This window comes from Panthera onca, chromosome D1 (assembly GCF_046562875.1).
Source record: "Panthera onca isolate mPanOnc1 chromosome D1, mPanOnc1 haplotype 2, whole genome shotgun sequence".
Classification (NCBI taxonomy): domain Eukaryota; kingdom Metazoa; phylum Chordata; class Mammalia; order Carnivora; family Felidae; genus Panthera; species Panthera onca.
This window is the reverse complement of record NC_138348.1, coordinates 42,870,004-42,889,742: the sequence shown is the minus strand read 5'-3', so window position 1 is coordinate 42,889,742 and position 19,739 is coordinate 42,870,004. Positions and strand designations below refer to the sequence as shown.

General features: G+C 36.7%; 1 protein-coding gene across 17 annotated transcripts in view; it reads right to left on the bottom strand.

Moving 5' to 3' along the window:
- The window catches only part of SOX6 (SRY-box transcription factor 6), a 693,831-nt gene that overhangs the window by 90,289 nt on the left and 583,803 nt on the right, over positions 1–19,739 (bottom strand). The window lies entirely within an intron of this gene.

Sequence of the window (19,739 nt, the reverse complement as noted above, 5' to 3'; positions counted from 1 at the left end):
ATTCATGAACTAAGTAACTAATCTGAACTTTCCTAGGGATTCCTGGAAGAACACTGTTCTTATTTAATACTGACCAAGCTTCTCTGGGGATGCTGATCCTTCCGGATGATAAGAATGCTGCCTTCAAGATCCCCAGGCCCAACAGCAGGCATTGTTTTCTTGGGGTCTTATTTCTAGGCAGCATATAAAATAATCCTCAAGAGAATATAGCCAGATTTGTGACCAAAAAAATGAAATGAAATGAAATGAAATTTCTCTTTCCTAGCACAGGATGTTAAATCCTTGACTGTTGTTTTATTAGCTTTTTGTTGAAATTGATAATAAATGAATGTGTTGATCTTCTATGGTTAGCCAGAATTCAGATGCCTCAGTCTTCACACTGTTTAATGCTTGGGAACTCCATTCAAATATTTTCTTTTCTTCTTATAATCAAGATTAAGCCATTACCTTGACAGTCCTATGTGTATCATAATAAAGAAGCTTCCTAGTTCATCAACCACAGAGAAAATAGCTCAAACTTTGTCATATTAGTAAGGGGGAAAAAAAAAACAGGTGGTTTGTATGTAATTTCCAGCATTACTATCATTCAGATGGACAAATAAAAAAAATTACAGTAATCAAAAACAGACCTTTCAGCACATGTAATTAAATGAAAGCTTAATAAAGAATAATTTGCAAGAGCCAGATGTGCTTATGTCATGATTGTTGCTTTCTTTGGAACAATTTTTCTAATATAACAAGCCTCTAAAGAAATTAAAGTTTCATAATTCTGTATGTGCAATGACTCAGTGGCAAGAAAAATTCACAAGTAAGAGTAAGTCAAACTGCTAGAACTTAGGGGGAGAAAAGGCTGCCTCTTCTATTTCCTTTTTACTCTGTGGTATCCTTTTCCTTTGAAATTCAGCCAAGTGTCTTCAAAAGAGGGGCAAGTGAAGCTTCTGAAAATTTGCTTCTTGGATAAAGCCACTGAAGAAAAGTTTGGTATTGAATGGAGTGAAGATGGTTGAGAGCTGAGATAGTGTTGGCTACATGGTATCTGGTATCATGACTAATGTGCCCTACGACTGAGTATTAAAGAGTCATGAAATCTTTGAGAGGCAGGAGTCCTTAAGCATCATTTATGCCTTCATTTTACCTCAATAATTCACAAGATCAGACGATCTTGAGTCCTCCAGGGAGCTTCAACTAGTGAAAAAAAAAAAACACAGAAAAAAAAAAATCCCTGGGAACAAATCTATTTTTTTAAAAGCTGACTAAATTCAGAAATCCTTCAGCTTGAACAAGATAGTCGCTTTTTAGAAATAATGTTAATTGCTTCCTCTAAAGCTTTGATAATCATTTATTTTATATCTCTCTCTACTGGTTTGTACCTACGAGAGGAATGACCCCAGAAACACTGAGATTCCTCAGACTTGGGGTTCCTCAGAGTTCCTGGTGAGCTGCCATCACTGATACATTAGAAGCAAGAAGGGGCATCTCCACACACCACAAAATTTATAGAGCTGAGTAAACTGGTCAGTAGGAGATCAGAAAAGATTTAGTAGAATAAGCTTCGAAATAAAAAAACCAGAAAATAGAATATGATGTAAAGATAGAAGGCACTCACGAAAATAAAAATTTTCACACTCTGTCTGACAAAATGCATAATTTTAGATATAAGTACCATGCTTTTCAGACTGAAGATTGCAGATCTGACCTGGGTAAAAAGAATGTCGTTCATTGAATAGGTATAGGCTTGCCAAATGATTTCAAAGATAGCTCATCTTCTGAGCTAACACTAATTGAGTATGTTCTATATGCAAGGCTCTGTTTTAGGAGCTGTGGAGGTTTCAAAGTCTTGGGATAGGCATATAGTTTTGGAGAAGATGTAAGATATAGATCCTTAACACCTGATGTGCACCTTTTTTGGTGGCACTTACCACTGTTTTTAAACCTGTGCTTAGTTGTGTATATATGTCTCATGCTTGATAGACTGTAAGCTTATTGAAGTCATGATCAACCTAATTATTTCTGAGGGCAAGCAGAGAGAATAGTACCTTGCAAATAAGAGATAGCCAATCAATACTTTTGACTTAACATACTATATGTTAAGAAGGAGAGATATTTTCTAAAAATGAGGCAAAAGAAGTAGTACATGGTTATATTTATCATACATAATGAATAATGTTATGGTGTTGTGTTTCAAAAATAAATTAAATAAATAAATAAATAAATAAATAAATAAATAAATAAATAAAAGAAAATAAGCCCAGCCCAAATTAAATTACATTGTTTCAAAAGAAATGATTCTTTTGAAGTCATTTGTTGAAATGTTGACTAGAAAGCTTTTTTAATAACTGCTAGCTTTAGTCACCTGTCTTAAACTTTTCTAACACAAATTCTACTGCTTGAGCAGCAACTGAGGGGTGGTATTGATTTTTCTTCTTAGTTTACTTATAAATTTAAAGTTTCTCTAAATGATACCACATCCTTTTTGAAAGAACATAAAATATTAGTTATCCAAGTAAATAGCCTTAGTTAGAAAAGTCCTTTGCAGACTAATGGTTTGGGAAAGAAAAGGGTTAAGCTCTGATTAATGATTACGCAAGAGTTTACAAAAATGTCACTCCACGTAGGATTCTGAGATCATAGTTCACAGACACAATGACGATAATAATGAATATTCATTTCCAAACACAGTTGAGGTTTAAAAAACCAACAATGTAGTAAAGCTTATAACAGACTTAGCCAGAGTCCCATAAACATTTAAACTTTGGTGAAGACTATTTCTGTAAATATAGACTTTTTTTCCATTTTAATTTTGAAAAATGTTCGGTGATTGTTTGGGATATTGAGTTGTTTCTTTATCCAAGATATATAAAAGTCATGCAGTGCATATATGTAAAAATGAGCCTAGCTAAATATTTTTCAAAATTATAAAATCACTCAGATTTTATTGGAGCACTTTAAGAAATGCTTTCACTATTTTATGGCAGAAATATTCCACCTTTAGTATTAGTTCAGTTTTAATAAAGTAGTCATTATTAAGATTTTGGTAAGCTGAAAACTGACATACTTCACATCTAGAACTGAAAGGGCCTTAACAGATCATTTAGTCTAGTCTTACCTCCTCATTCTTCTGATGAGAGAAGGACTAGAGAAGAGAAGTACCACGCTCAAGATGATATAACTAGATAATAGAAGAACACTTTGGCTCTCATTCCAACATTACCATTTAAAGTAGAAATGGCTATATGATGAACCAACCTCTGTACATCACGAGTACATTTCCAGCATTGATGAATTTGTTCAACAACAAATCTTTATCAAATGCTTACTATTAACTAAACACTATGCTAAACACTGGAGGTACAACAGCAAGCAACTCGGAAACAGTTACTGCCTTAATGGAGCTAGAAAGAAAACCTGATATTAAATAAATGCTTAGACAGTAACTGTGAATTATGTTCAGGTTAAGTGCTGAGAAAGAAAAATACAGAATGTCAAAAGACCATCTAACAAAGGCATTTAACATAGTCTGGAGAATCAAAATCGCTTCTCCAAGGAAATAACACTTTAAGTAAGAATTAACCAGGAGGAAAGGTCATAAAGAACATTCCAGAAAAAAGAAACATTGATTATTATGGCCCTGGGGTAGAAAAGAAAGTAACGTTTTCAAGATACTAAAAAAGGGCCAACATGAAAGGACGGTTAAGTGTGGGTACAGTGGCATGACAAGAGGCTAGACAGGGGTAGAGTCTTAAAGGCCACATGAATCATTTTAGACTTTATTCCCCCAACAAGAAGTATCTAGAAAAAGCAATGAATTAAAGCCAAGACACAAAGAATCTTTTCTATGCTTTACCACCAACTTATTGACGAATCTTTTAAATACATTGGACTAAGGAAGTCCTATGAAGATGTCATAAATCCATACCTCTAATACTATTTCTAGACTTCTGTGTCCTGAGACTAGCCTTCAAAAAAAACCTATCTTGCATTTGTATCCTAGTGACACTTTAATAACTAGGGCTACTTACATTCAACACAAAACAGTAGGTCCTACCAAACTCAGCCTTATGGTGAAATTCTTTTGTGTGTATGTGTGTGTGTGTGTGTGTGTGTGTGTGTGTTTGCTTATTTTTGAGAGAGACAGACAGACAGAGAGACAGACAGAGTGTGAATGGGGTAGGGGCAGAAAGAATGAGGGAGACACAGAATCCGAGGCAGGCTCCAGGCTCTGAGCTGTCAGCACAGAGCCCGGCGTGGGGCTCGAACCCATGAAACGTGAGATCATGACCTGAGCCAAAGTTGGACGCTTAACTGACTGAGCCACTCAGGTGCCCCTGAAATTCTTGAGTGTCTTCAAGTAGATACACCAGTCTATGGCCAGGACCTAAAAAATGTATTTTGTCAGAGTCATCTTATAACACTATTGTACTTGGAAAGACAGGCACGTTTTGCCCCGTACAGCCAAATTCATGTCAAATTATGAGTGGTGTCAGTGTATCTAATACTTAACATAATATGAAATATACATTTATAGGTATATACATTATACATACATAAATGTGTGTATATATGTATACATATGTATCATGTATATACCTGCTTTCTGGGATAAAATCATGTAAGCTCTCCTATGGAGAACCCCATCGAAAAAAAAGTGCAAGGCTTATATTCTCATAATCGCATGATTTTCACATAACCACATAACCACTCATCCTGCCATTCAGTCATCACCCTCATTCATTCATGTGTGAATTCAACAAGCATATATTGTACGCTAACTCAGTCAGGTTCTGTGTTAGGTATTTAACATTTATTATTTTATTTAGTTTTCTAAATAATTATAGAAAATGGGAATTATTATCTATTTTATAGAGTCAGTCTTACTTTAAAGTCCATGTGCTTTACATAAGCTCTACAGTGAATTATAATGAAACCCATTTCCTGTTCCTAGCCACCAGACAAGAATCATTGTCCAAGGAGAAGAGAGATTCTGATGTTGCTGCTGTTCTGAGTTCTCAAATAGCAAACTATATTTCCAGATGTCTTGCAGTGACTTTTTCTAAAATGGCACTTCACAGCCCTCACATACAGAAAGGGTTAATGGTACCACCAGCCAGCCACCTTGAAGGAGCAAGGGGCGCAATTTTTATCTAAACAGCTCCCTTCTCCAACTGATCTTGGAGCCATAATAGAAGACACTTGAAATACCCTAGTGACACATATTGAAGAGACTGATAAAGTAAAAAGAACTATGCAGAATATAGGTAGAAATAGGGGAACTTGATACAAATGGAAATTGACAGGGGCTTTAAATTGGCACCAGTATGCTCCAGTATATGGAAACCAACAGTAAAAAAGCAGGCACAACTTCACACACCAGATTCTCTTTGGAGTAAATTCTCCTGTGTTTTGTCATTTCAATTAGAAAGGGCATTTTAAAGTGGCCTGTCGGAATCTGGCCCAGAGAGAAAGAAAAAAAAAATTTTTCCCCTCAAATATAACTAGCCTATTGGTGGATAACGAAGAAAGGAAGCGAAGGGAAAATGCTCCTCTATAAAAACAGATTCAATAGGCACTACTGAAATTTCAAACCCTACCCTTATATTTACCCCACCTGCTGTGGTTCCACATAATATCTGGGAACCCCAGATCCCTGGCCCTGGATAACTCAGATCCTGTTCTTGTATACAACACACTACTCGGGGGTTGGAGAGGGCAATAGAAGATGATGGAGTCGTGAGACAAGCAGGGTTGGTAGGGGAGCATCTTTAAGGAAATGCCATTTACTTGAATGATGCTGCCTAACACTAGGCCCCAAGCCTGGCTCAGTTCTCCAGGGACATCCTGGGTTTTGTTACCGTCTCAAAACAATGCTGATGACCATTCCCCTGCCTACCGAGCAAGGCATGCTATAAAGCTGGACAAGTTCAGCTGTGAGGCTGTGAGAAGGTAGAACGGAGACAGGGGTAATTAAGCAGCATGATTTAGTGCTTGTTCAGCACAGGGAAGAAAATATGTCAGTAACAAGTCATTACAGACTGAGGGCGGGGGGAACGGAGAAAGCTTAAAAATAATTTGAAAGAGATCACAAATACTTTTACTTCTCATAAACCTCCAATGTCAACAAAACGATCCAGGAAATATGGCTGTGGTTTTATGGAAGGAAAGAACTGAAGTCCTTGTTTTTCAGCATAGAAGGCACTTGTTTAGCTATACCCCTAATACTTGACACCAAAGAAAATTGGCTGTAGGGATAGGAGATGAGAAGGAATAAGGGAAGAGCTACCACACCCACTCCTCACGTATTGGGTTAATTTCCAACTCAACCTTCTCACTTCTCCTGCCATATTCTTTCCTTTTCTGTTAACCCCTCTTGTCTGTCATACTTCTACTCATGTTTTGAGTCTTGGTTAAAAGTCACTTTCTCCTTAAGGCCTTATCTGAACCCTGTCTCCCTTGTGCTCCCCCCATATCTCATCATCTATTCCTGTGTACTTGACGGAAATTTTTTTTTTTTAATGTCTCTATCTCCCAGCAAATTCCAAGCTCCTTAAGGGAAGGACTGAGTCTTCTTTAAGGTGTCCTCAGCACCTAACATCATGCCTGATATTTAATATATGCTGTGTCAACAATGATCACTAAAACTCCTTTATTTCTCTTCTTGGCTCTATCTTTTTGGAATTGTTATCATTTCTGCCCACACCTTTTTCTTATTATACCTTTCCTCACAGTCTCTCCAAAAGGATCCCCAGAGATGGAAGTCTCTTTCTTTGTTTCCATCTTCTTGAACTTATAACATGTGGGTTCATCAAGTCATGCATTGATTTTCTTATAAAGAAACACCAGATAACACAATGTTAGCAGAAGGAAGAATTGTAAACATCGTTTAATCCAATCCCTTTGCTTTACAGATGAGGAAAACTCAAGCCTAGAGAAGGAAGGTGATTGCATAAGAATACCAACTGACAAGCAATAGATAGAAGGAAATCTAGAACCCAAATTTACTATTTCTCCCATCCAGTGTTCACACAGACTCTTTTCTTCTTGTTTCTGTTCTCTTAGGGAACTGAGTGCAAATAGAATATGTACATTTTGTCAGAGCTTCTGATCTGGACTTCATAAAAGGGTTGTTTTCCCACCATTCCCCCAGAATTGAAAGAGAAATGTATCCTATATATATTTGAAAAATAATCATTGGGCACCCAAAAAATAATTGATGTGGTAGAATTTTATTTTAATATTTGTTTTTAAATGTGCAGATTTTAAAATGCAACGACAGTAATTAGCTTAGGTAATTATCATCATGTTAAGGTGTTTTCAGATTTTTTAAAGTAAAGTTTATGCAAATATACATAAAGAGCCAAAAAGCTGTCTCAGGTGAGAGTGGACCTATTTCATCCCCTTTGAGATTTCAGCTATTTGCCTTTCCACAACAACCAAAGAAAAAATAGAACAAGCATTGACTGTAAGGCATTGGAAAGCCAGGACCTGTTTAATTCATTTCATTATCCCCTGCAGCCGGCACAAGAATGTCAAGTAAAGAAAAATGAATTGAAAAAAGAGTTTTCCTGGCTGAAGATCCTCTTGCCTATTTTCCCAAGCACTGAGTAGCTCCTCTGACATAACTCATTGTGCTACTGGGGTGGGAGGAATGGGAAGAATATGCTGGAAGTGGAAGAGAGGAGAAGCTGTAAAAGAAAAGAAAAAAGAAAAGGGGAGAGGCTCAGGTCAATGGTCCTAGCCTTACATGAGGAGACATTTTTTAAAAAAATCCTGAATGCATCAGGTTGAGCACCCAGTCAGTCATCTGCTACAAAAACAAAACACAACAAAACAAAACAAGATCAAAAGAACACAAAAAAACAGAATTCATTCTTGGATGACACCAATTATATTGGAATGCATTCAGAAGAGCTTTTCTTTATAGAACACAGTTGCATAGTGGAAATAAGTAAGCATAAACAAAGCAACCCCCAATAATTTTAAGAAGAAAATTCAATCTCTCCTTGCCTTTCCAAGTATCTTTCAGGGTGCCAAATAAAATATGTAAATACATAATGTTTTATTTACAGAAATAAAGTTCGGTCATTGAAACAATTAGTACTTTGGTTTTTGAAGCAAGATATTCGAAGAGGTGATAATGAGGGCAGTTGCAAATCGACATTATGGGAACGAACCTGACTGTTTTCCTTCTGTTTCCAAGAGCTGGGCAGGCAATGCTGAAGAGACCCAGTTCTCTGAAGGTGCTCCAAGTGGTACAGCTTGCATTCGTAACGCTCCTTTAACTCTCTAGTCACAAAACCGTGGCTCATCAGGGAAACCTTAAACAAGTGCATCTTGACTCTACCAATAGGAAATAAAAACTCATCGAGGTGTCCAGAAATTGGATTTGAAACCGAAGTGTTATTTCCCATAGCCTCAAAGTCACAGGGAAGTTTCAGGGGGTGTATGTATATATTTGAGTACAAGCTGAATTGAATAAAGTACTTTCAGTAAATGAGTAGATGTTAGGTCCCTAATATTTAAAAGCATTGTTTCTTTGTAACCAAAAGGTGAATTTTGGTTTGGATTCATGCAAAAAGTATTTATTGGCTGGCTACTAATGACCAGGTACTATTTGGGAAAACAGGAGTGAGCAGTGACTTCGGGTAAGGGGGGCGGGGGGAAGATGATGAATTAGCACGCAGATGTGTAACTTTGATGCTGATATGTGCCATGGGATATAAAGTGACCAGGTATATGAATGTAAGGGAGGGGGAGTTTAATATAGAGTAGGTCAGGAAAACTAAAAGAAGGGTCATTTGAGTAGAGACCTGAAAGAAGTGAGGGAGTAAGGCGTGTGATAACCCAGGGAGAGCATCCAGGGCAGAGGCAAAGGAGAGGTGAATGTCCTGAGGCACAGAGATGCTCGTGTTTGGCGTGTGTGAAGAACAGCAAGCATGCCAGTGTGGCTGGAGCAAAGTGAGCTTGGAAAAGGGTGATGGGTCAGATGTCAAAAAGGTATCAAGGAGGCCAGATCATGTAGACCTTAAATACTACCAGACTGACTCCGGACTCCATTCTGAGTTTCCGGGTTTCTAGGAAACAACATCACAACAACATGGCAGACCTGGAAATCCCTCAACAATACCCACAGAAAAATCTGGAGATATGCCAGGACTGCCTTGCCTTGGCCCATGATGACTGCCAAGAAACCAGATGCTGTTGCTTGAAAAATATTCTACAACTGCTCAGCTTTTACACCCTTCGATTTCCACCCGTACTGAGGCCCCCAAAACAACAGAATGAAGATAAATATGAGTAAGTATGCAATGAAAAAAATAAGTTTTTGTTCAAATTGTTAAAAATATATATTTGGGAAAATAAAATTGCATGAAAGAAAAGTATAGTATTTTCTAAATGTCATTTTTCTTCACTTTAATTGATGGACAGAACAAATGTGGCTGGTTGGAAATAAACATATCTGTTATAAGAAAATGTTTTTAGTGTTTTTATAAACTGAACTTGGTTTTTAATTTCTCAAGAGACTATGGAAGACTGAGCATAAGAATCATGCGAATGAACAAAATTCATACCTATGATGAAATGCATAGATTTTTTACACAGAAATTTCATATTAATAACATAATATTCATTAATAATATTAACCTAAAATGAACATTTGTAATAAATGTTGAGGGAGATAAGGATGCATTTTGAATTCACTTTGAAGTGATCAAGTAAACTTGACAAGAAATAATACAAAACATCCTCTTCTTATTTTCCCTTTTTATTTTCTTCTATATTTTTTAAATTCAAATAAATGTTTTACCCTGTTTCCGAGCCACCTCCACTAACTGTCATTTTTTGAACTGCGAATTATTAATATTGCCAATTGGAGAACTTCAGCATATTTTGCAGTATGTAAATATGCCATCTGTATCCTACAGTAATACCCATGGCTTACTCCCTAATTAGCAGAAAGGAATGATACCTTATCCATAGCAGCCATGGTAAAAATCATTCAAAGACTGTGTAATAACTATATAACACACTTTATTGTCACTAGATACGATACTGATACATATATCAATAATCCACCTTTAAAATTCCTTATAGCAGATAAAGCAAGGAATGGTTAATATAAAGGACTAAAGAAGACACTTAGAAAAATAAGGTTTATATGTTGCTATGAGAAGCAGGACAGCATAGTGATTAAGAGTGCACATTCTTTTGTCAGAACTAATCTAAGGAGAGTTATTTAATCTCTCTGGATCTTAAATTTCCACATCTTTAAAATGGGAAAAATAATAGTACTTACTCCAAAAGACTGTTGTATGGAGTAAATGAGTTAATGCATGTAACATACTCATAAGAAGGGCACACTATAAAGACTTGAGACTTGTAGGTTCTTATTCTTATCAGTATATTCTCTTTAAGAGATGTCACTCTAAAAATTTTACTCTGAAAAAAAAAACATCTGGCATTTTTATTCAATTTAGCAAAAAATATTAGGGATACAAAGATGAAGAAGATATGCAGCCTCTCAGGAGCTCACAGCAAGGACAGAAAGGAGAAAGGGAGAGAGACACAATATGATAAAAGGCAACATGGAAGCATTTACAAACTACTACTGAAACACCATCACTGGGAACAATTAGGGTTTTCCCCCCAGTTTCATTGAGATATTGGCAAATAAGATTGCATAAGGTTTATTTTAATGTTTATTTTTTTAAGAGAGAGACAGACAGACAGACAGACAGAGCGTGAGTGGGAGAGGGGCAGAGAGAGACAGAGACACAGAATCAGAAGTGGGCTCCAGGCTCTGAGCTGTCAGCACAGAGCCCGACGCGGGGCTCAAACCCATGAGCCGTGAGATCATGAACTGAGCCGAAGACAGAGTATTGACCAACTGAACCACCCAGGTGCCCCCAGATTCTGTAAGGTTTAGGTGAACAACGCGACAATATGACCTATGCATATATTATGAAATGATAACCACGGTAAGGTGAGTTAACACACCCATCACAGTTAGTTTTGACTGAGAACAGTGAGGCAGGCTTTGCTTACATCAAAGCTCTGGCAAGAGATCCTATGCTAATTAAAACTTATAAGTGATCCTATAAAGTTATTTAACCAAAAATAAATAAATAAATAAATAACAATAATCCTAAGCCAAGCTCTAGAACACACACAGTGTTTAGGTTAACAGTTTCTGTTCTGCTTTTATTAATGGTCCCCCTTCACAGCCCATTCCTTCAGGCTGGTACCCCAAGACTGCTTCACAGAACTGTGATGTTCACACTAAAAGGCCAACCTGGCTCTGAGAAGCCTTAAGAGTTATAAAATACGCCGCTCTTCTAGTAAAAGGAAAACCACCCTTGGCTATTTGTTTAGGGAACAGGAACTTTGTTTTGTTCTTTTTTTATGGTCTGTTGCTGGCCAGAGAAAAATTTTAAGCATTAAGGGTCCTAACATAGGAGGATTTTTTAGAATCTCAATATTCTGCGTAAGCCTACCATGACACCTCTGGAAAACTCTCATTACATGATGTAAAATCGCAGCTTTAGTTTGTTAAGAGGGCAGGATTCCGAGTGGACCGTGAAATATTTATGTCTCTATGCAGCTCTTTGAAGGAATAATCTTATGTTTTTGTGCCTGTTGTGGGTCAGAGGTTCAGATCAGCACTTCTCTCTGTCACTCCTTATATATTTTACTATAATTTACAGCTCAGCAAGAGGACTCATAAAACAAAAGTGTCTATTTTATTTCAGCAACTAATTCTAGTTAATCAAAGATTTCCAGCCAAACAACCCAGCATGAAACTCTGCATGGAAAATATGAGGAGAACAAAGCATTTTGTCAAATAACACATCTCATGATGTAAACACATATGTCTCTTAAAGGAAATTTTATCGTTTCCACATTATCGGCATACAAAAGGAGCATTCTTGTCGCAGACCTGGTGCGACTGTGGAGGCATCGTCATTGGAAACAAGAGGCTGATTAGGTTCCCACACAGATATGAATAGACTTTCCTTTTTTAGTGAAATAGCTTTTATTCCTTTTTAAAACAGACTGGTAATTGTCACCCTAAAAAACACTGAATTGTACTAGGGCAACATTTGTTTCTGCTCTTTTTTTCCCATCTTTTTAGAATCAGCCAATAACGTTACTATCCCTTCTGGTTGGTCCTCTTCTGGAAAGTCTGAGTTAATCCACAGCTGTGTGAATGTGAAAAAGGGACACAGCAGGCAAAGTCTGTTGGGTCTCTTGTCTGCTAATAAAGTGCACAGTCTGCAGGACAGATGTTAAGAGGATCTGTTAAATAAGTCAGTGGCAGAGATCCTGACCTCCGCCAAGGAACATTTTATTATTCCAGAAAGGGGCATAATTGCACAATTAGAAGAACCATAGCTTTTCTTTATAGATTTTTGCTCCTTGCTTCATCATTTGGTTGAAATATAGTATCAAGATCCATTCACTGAGAAGCAATGTGATAAATATGACTGGGTTTAGTACAAACTTCAGATTACAAGATTTCCCCAAATCCCCAGGAAATGGTTGGACCTTGGCTTTGCTTCAATCTTAAACAGTTTTGTTTATTCTGCATGTATCATTACACTATTTGCACAGTTTCACATGCCACAGGGTACCATTGCACTAAAGGGACTATGAATCTTAGCAAATATAGTTCCCTAACTATTAAATCTAGTGTAATGGGAAATGTAAACTAGAGATCAAATTAATAGAGGAATATCACATCATAAAGTTGTACGCTATACCTTATACCACTTTACCATTTATGGTGTGAATAAAATCATGTCTGCCACATGCATTGCAAATGCCCAAGTGTGGCGTAAAAGGCACTTTGTGATCTGACCCCTTGCTTACCTTTCCAATCTTACCAACTATTGCTCTTGTACACCTGGCCTGTGCCAGGCTGTCGTTTCCTGAAGGTGCCACTCTGTCTATTGCTTCTACGCCTACAGGCATCCTTGCTCTTTGTCTGGGGTGCTCTTTCTCTTCTCTGTTATCTCTGCTGCTCTGTATCCTTGCCCCATAAACCTAGTGAACTTCCACTCTCTTTTCAAGATTCAATTTTAACACCATCCCATCCATGAAGATTGCCAATATTTCCCCAGGCAGAGCTTAACACTTCTTCCTCCCATAGTGTTTTCATTCTGGATATACATCTATGTTAACAATTATCACATTGTCTACTAGATTGTGGGCCTTCTGAAGGCACGGATCAAGGCTTGATCTTAGTATCTTGCAAGTAGCAAATCATGCTTACTACACAAATAGGCACTTCATCAACATATGGGGAATTAATGTAGGAGCAGATTAATTATTTAATTTTTTCATGTTAATACAAGTTTATATTCTGGCCTTGTCACTGCTACCATCACTATTACAGGGTCTTATACTTTAATATACCTTAATATTTTTTTAAAGGATAATCTTCATTAGGTTGGTACATTCAATTGCAAAAAATATATCTCTACAAAAACTCACCCCACCCACTTGCACCTAGAATAGGTGGAAGTTATATTGGGCTATATTGTCCTCTTGGCCACGCTTCAATTTTGATCAATTCGTTTCTTATGAATTTATTTAAAAGAAGCAATCAAATTTAGTTCTTCACACTGTCGCTTCACAATTCCGCATATCCTAACCCAGGCCACTAACAAAGTATGTGGCTTCGGTCAAGTTAATCCATCTTTCTGGACCTGAGTCTCTTCAAATATAAAACCAAAAGATTCACATAATACTTGACAGTGTATAAAGAACTTTGGATACGGATTTTCTTTGTTATTCTTTACAACTGCCCTTTGGGGTATGTATTACTCCTAATCCCATCTAATGGAATCTGGGCATAGAAAGATTAATTTGGCCATGCTCATGGAACTGGTGGTAGAGTAAGGATTTGACCCTCAAGACCTCTGGGGGTCTTTCTGGCTCTGGAAATCTGTGCAATCTTACGGTCTCATTGTCTATGTGTGAAGGCTTTTCTTTCAATATGGTGCCATTTTTTCTTGGTTAGTGGCAAGTCCAGTCTAAAGTATCTTTTTTGCTGCCTGGCCACCACTTCTTTCTAAAGAGCACTGCATGGGGCCTTATGCTTTTTGAACTCAGGAGCAGTCATTAAGCATAGGTATTAGGACAGAAAGATTTCAAAAAGCCTGTACACAACCAGCTTGGTCAACCAGTAAGTGAATATATTTCTATACATATATACCACATGATTACCCGCATGTTATCTTTTCTTTATCACTTTCAAGTGTTGCTCATTTAGCTGATTTCCTCTCTAGGCTATTACCTTAAGAGGTCAATAACTTGCTTAGCTTGCTTGCCTAAGAGAGTACCTAAAGCATGTAGGATATGCTTGTTAAAATATTTTTTTTATGAATGAATGAATGGATGAGAGATACAAGTATAAGGGTATGGAGAGAAATGATGTTTATTGAGTACTTACTGTGTAGCAGATATTGTGCTAGGTGGCTGGATTATGTTACTTCATTTAATCCTTATAATATGGGAGGTATCATTATCTCCATTTCACTGATGAGGAGACTGAGGTGCAGGGGAAGTTATCTCAAGGTCTCATAGCTCTTTTTTTTTTTTTTTTTTTTTTTTTCTGGTCACAGAGCTCTGTTAACTGAAGGGGTCTTGAGGAACCAAGAAGCACTACTTTCTGACAGAAAACATGTCAAAGAGCATCTAGCTGCTGAAAGGTTGTTCCAATACATGGTGGCAAATCATCACCTAATGATACAGTCATCTTCCTGTTTCATAGTAAAGTATATCTGTGTTTGGTAATAGTGTTTTATAATCAGGAGATGTGGCAGAGGTGGATCTAAAGTCAGGAATGGTATGGTTGGACATAGATTAATTATGTATGACTATTTTGCTCTGCGACTAAGAAATGCCTCTTTATTAAAATGATTAAGAAATGCCTCTTTACCAACAGGACTGATAAATGGACGGGGAAGAGAAGGTCTTCCACCCAAATTAGTCATATCCAGGCCTCCACTATCTCAACAAAGCTTCTCGCTCTCTCTTGGTTGTGTTACATCTAAGCCAATGATTTAACTGTGCATTATTCAGAGACTGCCCCTTGGGCGCTGGAGCAAACACTTGCTTGGAGGCGAAGAAAATGTTCTGAGCAGGTAAACAGCCACACTGCAGAGAGGGGTGTTTTTTTGTAAGGGGGCTAAGGAACTCCTAAACTCTGGACGGCAATCCCAGTATAGTGAGGACTACTTGGAGCACGTGCTTCAATCCATTTACTGACAGTGAGTATTTCTCCTGCCTTTTTTTTTTTTTTTTAATTTATTTGCTTTTTTTCTTTTTAAGCAGACCAAGTGATACTCCACTGAGAATGCAATGCTAAACCACTTTTCCTTGAGAGTTTTTAAACTGGGCCTCTGAGAAGGAGTTCGATACAATTCAATGACTGAAGTAATACCTTTGTCCATTTGAGCATTAAATGGCCCGTTGAAATACAGCTTAGTTAGAGGGAATTTCAGAAAATAGTACCTTCTAATTTTTTTTTTAATTTCTCTCCCAGCTGATGAGAGCAGAGCTTGGAAAATGCAGCTCAATCACTTTCCACAGCCTCTCAGGTCAGCCTCTCACCAGTGTTAATTAAATATAACCCCCTTAGAATACGAGAGGTTAAGTGAGAGCAATGCTGTGTTCTTCTCCAATATACTACTGTGAACACAAATGGCCATAATCTGTTTATAAGAAGGCTTCCTTGAGCACAGAGGTCTCACTAATGAAAAACTATAAGAGGAAAAGCTACATAATATGTCAACTGTTCATCACAAAGTATATTTTAAACTACCTGTTTCTATACCCATTGTGTTTAAATAACACATATCATAAAGGAAATTGGTGTAACAGATGGTTTCGGCTCTGGGTAGCAAATGGAGACCAGTTTTCAATGTGATAAAGTAAAACTGTAAAAGCCAGCACATATTTCAGTACCTAAAAGTCTTCCTTCCCCTCAAGTTAGAAAAATTTCCCCCAATAGCTGCAAGTATTAGTGTATTTTCTCTTTTTAGCAGATGCTGTATCTTCTGTAGCACAACTTGACCAGACTCTAAAACTGGAAAATTGCTGAAATAATGGTTCTATACCAGCTATTTTCAATTAGAAGTCTTTTTAAGCTATTGGGTTTACAGTTCCATACACTGTCCAGAGCTATTTGTAAACTAAATCACTTAAAATAAAGCTCTTTAATACTCTGTAATTAGTCTTGTCTCTCTGAACATGACTTTACTGTAAAGGCTCCTTCCTGACTCTCCTATTGTCCCAAGATTGCTGAGAAGAAAGCAGCCAAGCGATAATTCAACATTATTGCTGCTTCAGTGCACTAATCGCTTAAAGAGCAGCAAAGACTCTGTGCTCTCTGCCCCACAGCCCCAGCAGCCTCCTGGCCTGAGGCAGGCATCCCGACCCAGCCATGGCCAGATGTCAAGAGGAATCCCCAGCTCCTGATGCAGCAGGCGCTCCATTCCAGTATGGTCAAACATCTGCTTCCTCTGCTGGCATGCAACCTGCTGAACATGCTCAGAGGGCAGCACAGGCTAGGGATGGGCAAGGACACACTCCCCAGCTACTCCTGGAGACTCATCAAAACTTTGAAATTATAAGACAGCCCCAGAAACTCTCAGAAGAATAGAGCTATGGCATTCAGGAAAAACATTCTAAGCATTTTCCTCAAAAGAAAACTACAAAATAAGGTAACTCAGATTTCATGATAGGTCTTCTTATCCTTGTTAAATTCTGTTAGGTTTGAAGTTTCTTCTGGCCACCTAACTGGAAATTTGGAAACTACAGGAACTCTCTGGGATTCTGAGAATGTCATGTTGACTTTGAAATTTTCCCCTTTTTAATTTAATTAAATTACATTTAATTCACTTGAATATTGTAAGAGGGGAATAAGTTATGCAAGAAAGCATCTAAATGACTGTGCTTCCTACATATCGGTCAGCAGAGTTTAAAGCAAAGAATCCTGGTCAAAACACACTTAAACCATCTATTATGGTCCTATTTTGTTTAATAGATGAGTAATCTGGTTCAAGTTACTTGATCCATCGAAACTTCACTTTCTTCTTCTAAACTATGGGGATAATATTAAAGCACACTTATTATAAAACCTAAATATATAATTAATAATTATATAATATATAATAATATAGTATATAACATACAATTAAACTATAAAAAATACAATATGTATTATATGTGTGTTTGTATGTGTGTATCTATATACATATAAATAATATCCATACTATTCTTATATCTGTTTTGTTTTGTTTTTAGAAAGAAATTCAGGTTTCCTTTGTTAACATCCAATTCACACATCAAATACAGGTTTCCTGCCAAGAATGAGTCCACTCATCCTATGGGATCTCCATAAATAGCATCCATAAAAACTAACAAACATTCCCAGGTCCTCACCAAATTTCATACTTACTTCACTCTGAAAGACAGACTTATTTATATACTATTATAATCAGAAATAATATTCCTTTACTGAAAGTCAGAGTATATGGTGTGCTTAATACAATTGAAAAGATGAGCTTGAGGAGAATTGTGAGTGTTCTAGCCAGAAGTGACTGCTGGAATAAAATTCTTAGTCTTGAAGACCAAAGCGAAGCTGAGGATAAACAATCGAGTAAGTCTGTTTTTAAAAATCTGCCCATCCAGGTTCAGATGTATAGGTAGACACATAAGAAGGGTATTTCCATTAAGACAAGTAAGATTTGCAATCCTAACTCTTTATCATACATTTCTTTCTGCATTTTCTCTTTCCCCACTAGAATGTAAACTCCGTGAGAGCAAGGACTTTGTTTTATTCACTGCTATTTCCTCAATATCTAAAACAGGTTTTCTCAAACTCAGCACTAGTGATATTTTAGACCAGATAATTTTTGTTGGTTGGGGTGGGGGGCTTTCCCCTCCACTGTAGGATATTCAGCAGCATCCCTAAAGGCTTTACCCACTAGATGCCAGTAGTATCTCCACCCTCATCCCCAAGTCATAACAAATAATATTGTGTCCAGACATTGTCAACTGAACCCTAGGGGGCAACATTGCCTCCCACTGAGGGTCACTGGTCTAGAATAATACTTGGCATGTAATAGGCACTGAGTAATTATTTGTTGAATAGTTGAATGATTAAATTTGTTATGTTTGAATTTTCATACAAACTTTTCCAAATTTCCTGAGCATGATCATTCATAAGCTCCCCTTAGATTTTGATACAATAACACATTGAAACAGTCATAATCAAAGCAATAGTGTCATTTTGAGTAGTAAGAATTAAAAGAGAAAAGCTGTAATACTTCATTCTTACTTTAATTTAAATGAGTAAATGAATTAGAATGAGAATTTGATAAATATCCCCAAAATGGATATTCTAGATTAAAAACAACTCTATTTCAAATGGGCTTTGAATGAATACTGTATGTTTGCATTTTGTAGAATTTGAGATAGTCAACACATGTACACATTTTAAGCAATAACATTTTTATGCATATCAATCATTTATTTATTTTTGTTTTAGTTCATACTGCTCAAGGTCAATAGCATTAGGGACATTACTGATAAGGTACCCAAGGATCATAGTCTAGATTAATTTATATATTACGACATCAAAGTTTGGTTACATGTATCATAGCTGGTGATATAAGAGAAATATGCAATGAGGAATGAACTCAGTGCAGTTTCCTGGAATTAAAGAATTCTGATTTAAGTCCTAAGTTTACCAAATGACCAAAAGGAAGGAGGTCTTGGGAAATTTATTTGGCTCTATTTTGCCTCCATTTTTTAGTGTATAAAAAGGAAATGCAAATACTTGGCCAACCCCACATTTAATAATTATAAATATAAAGATATTGGTATTTATAAAACTAAAAAAAAAAAAAAAAAGCTAAATTAATTCCTCTCAGTCTGACTCAAGATGACCCTACTGATGTCATCAATTATAAGGGAACAATGAAAAATTGAATATACAATGATTTTTTTAATCTACACAGCAACCAGTAGAGTAACAGTAGATTTTTGGGTTTATTTATATTTAGGAAAGAATCCACTATTAGTGCCATTTAGGCTTGGAAGTTTGTGTGTAGGTAGGTAAGAGAATCCAGTTAATATCCTAATCCTAATAATCTAGAACAGTCAAAATAAAGCACGATTGTTTCAAATCAGTGTAGACAGCTTAAATTGTTATAAACTTCCGTGAACTTACAGTTTAGATGGATTTGCACAAATATACATATCTGTAGCATATGAACTTTTCTACAAATAAAAGATAAAGGAAAATTGGCAGACTAGTATTAACTATGTGCCAGCTCTAGTGGTCAGTTTTGTCCGTCCACTGGGGCATGTCTGTTAGGGGAATCCATCCAACTGTAGCTTCTCAATCTCTTTTAATTAAAATATCATTAAAATATTTTTGGGTTGGAAGAATTAATATTGTTAAAATACCCACACTACCCAAAGCAATCTACAGATTCAATGCAATCCCTATCAAAATCCTAACGGCATTTTTTACAAAAACAGAAAAAAAAAAAACCCTAAAATTCATATGTAACCACAAAAGACCCTGAATAGCCACAACAATCTTCAACAAGAATGAAGTTGGAACTATCATGCTTCCTAATTTCAAAACATATAGTTTTTCAATAAATGGTATTGGGAAAACTGAATATCCACATGCAAAATAATTAAATTGGATCTCTATCTTAAAC